The sequence below is a fragment of the Bactrocera oleae genome, chromosome 2 (assembly GCF_042242935.1).
Source record: "Bactrocera oleae isolate idBacOlea1 chromosome 2, idBacOlea1, whole genome shotgun sequence".
Taxonomy (NCBI): Eukaryota; Metazoa; Arthropoda; class Insecta; order Diptera; family Tephritidae; genus Bactrocera; species Bactrocera oleae.
Window position 1 is genome coordinate 90,632,461 of NC_091536.1, and position 3,076 is coordinate 90,635,536.

Consider the following 3,076-nt stretch of genomic DNA (forward strand, 5'->3'; position numbering starts at 1 on the left):
AATAACGGCGCCATTTAAAACGTTTTTGCAATATGCTAATTATAAGTTAAAACTATAACCCACTAACTGATTGATGAACTAAATAATGCTCCATCATGTGTATATGTATGTATAAACTTTAAAAGTTGCGACGGAAAAACGAGTATATAATTTCAAGTCCTTCTGTCTCTTGTATACACGCCTACTCTGGTGTATTCGCATCATTGGAATGCAATCAACAATAAAAGCCCGCTCCCACTCGAATATGTGATTGAGTGATTTAGTATTTCGGTCGAAGCTTTCGTTTGCTCGCCGCCAATATTTGTTTTGATTGTAGTCTCAATGTCCTTTTAGTGAAAAGGAAATTTGACACGCTTCAATTTCCTTGACTTTGCAGTGTGTTTTGTGAGGGTGTGAAAGCAGTTTGTTGTTTGTTGACGTTTAGCGGTAATTCTAAAACGTCAATTTCGCGTGAAATTGTTGGAGTTAAAACTAGTTCGATTACGAGAAGCGATACGTGCATTAGGTAGCGACATTTTGTAAGCGTAAAAGTTTGTACTCGTTGATAGTATTATATAATATTATATATACAGCCATTCCGTTTTGTTGAAATTTTAAGCCGTTATGTGGAATTAAGAAAGTGTAAAAATAATAAGTGTTATATTTTCAACTGGTTTAAGGTGTCTATTACAAAACTAAAAAAATATTAATATTACAATATTAGTTCGAATTAACTTGTAGCTACATCTCTAGGGAGTAGAAATCAATAAGGTGGCGTGTAATCCCCAGTATGTATGTTGAGTCAATACAACGGTTTATACAACTGTCAATACAACTGCCAAAACAACTGTTAACATAACCGAACGGTTATTTTCAATGTAAAGATTCCCTGATTTGGTGCGTTGTTTCCATGTGGGGCAATTGATGCCTAAAATTATTCCCAAAACATTTCTAACCAACTTAATGGTTAGTAAATGTCCAAATTATTCATTGTTTTTATACCTAAATAAAGTGTCGGGCACCCTGTACTTTCCGTTAGTAATGACTTATTGCTTGAAATCTACGTACCGCCCATGTAACCAACAATTTGAAATAAAACTGTTAATGAATACAAAAACCAATTTTAACTAAACGAGACTTGAATATCGTTTTTCGAATAGCCTTTTTCGATTTAAGGGGTTAGATGAGTTTAAAGCCGTAAAAAATAAACAATTTAGTTTGGAGGTTAGTAAAAAAGAATTAAAGCATTCTAAGCATAATATAATATATTTGCTACTGGGACAGTTTTAGGAATCACCTTTTTCAAGAGGGCCGCTATAGGTGGCGATGATTCTAGGAACTTGTGCCATCTGAGACAAATTAAAATGTCATCTTAATCTATGGATATATCTGATAGTCTCCAAGTACTATCTTCACCCGATTTGAAATACGTAAAAACAGCAGATTAGAAAGGAAAACTTTTTTTCTAACAATTGAATAACGCTTTTAGGACTCCAAAGTGTATTTCAGACTAAAAAAAAAATAAAATAATTTTGAATATTCTAGGCAGGCTTAACTTTTTAATAGAAGCATGTTAACGGATTTTCACTAGTTATTTTCTCAAATTTCTTTTTGTATTTCGATTGACAGGAAGAGAATCTAATGAAAATAAGAAAAAACGTTACATTCGGTTGCACCGAAGCCTTTACAAATACAAAAGGTTCTTAAAAAGAACTCGATTCCGATCGTTCAGTTGGTATGACAGCTATACGCTATAGTAATCCGATCTGAAAAATTTCGCCGGAGATTCCATTCCATGAAGATATCTCGTGACATGAAAGATTTTTCCATACATGAACTTAATTCCGATTGTTCAGTTTGTATGACAGCTATATGCTGTCGCATTTATTATTATCAGGTTTATTGTCTGATACTCACAGAGACCAAATTGGTTTTAAGAACTCTCGACGAACTTAGGTAGCTACTAAATACCACCCAAAATATTACTTAAGAAATGGTAATGAGAAAACATTACAATATTTTATCACTAAAAAGAAAACAATTTACATTTTAACTCTACAACTCATTGTAAAAATATACGCTTTAAACAAAAGCTCGCTAAAATAACACTATTTTATTAACTGCATTTTTCCACAAACAAAAGAAATACATACTTTTTCATTATAATTCAATTAGTTTATAAATGTGCACCGCATTTTAAAAAACAATGCGCTTCAATTCAATTTAAACGTAAATAACTCATTTGCCAAACAAAAGCTGGGCAAAGTTATTGCGCGTCGCTCTGCTACTTTATGTTACTCATACGCCACGTTAAGCGGGCATGTGTCAGCGCAAGCGATGTGCTTACTTGCATGCAGATGTGCTTGCATTCGAACATAACTGCAATTTGTTGTGCACATATTGCAAATAAATTAATATGCAATAAAAGCGAGTGGCCAGTAAAAAGAGAGAACAATGAATGTGATTTACAATGGAACCGGCGAAAGGTAGTGCTCTTGATTGTACTCGTGTGTCAAGCATACAATATTGAATGCTATTAATAAAATAATAAGTAGCGAATTTTTAACCATTGACAGCTGATTGGGTAAACTGCATAGATGACTGCTCAGATACAAATATCTGGTGTATTTTTAGACTCATATTTTTATACACTCTAACTCTTATATAATGTGAGTTTTTCCAAAGATTACCATATAATATTTCTAATAAAAGAGAAAATTTTAGTATTAAACAACTTTCTTCTTTATTTATTTTATTTTTAATTTTTTTTTGAAAAATAAAGAAAAAAATAAAAATATCTCTAATATCATCTCAAGTTTTAAAGTTTTAGATGAAAAAAGCTGCCTGTGTGTGGCACACTCTAGTACACCTGTTACGGAAATTTTTTTTAACTTTTCATATTCGATTGAAGAATTTGAGATCCCTCCACCTTGGGTTGTGCATTATGTATCATCAGGATAAGTTTACATCACTTGTGTGATAATTTAAATATCCGATATTTAAGGATATTATATATATATTGAATTTAAATATTATAAGGAGATACTTCTATTCGTATCATTACTTTTTTGACCACTTTTTATATACTCACGATGCC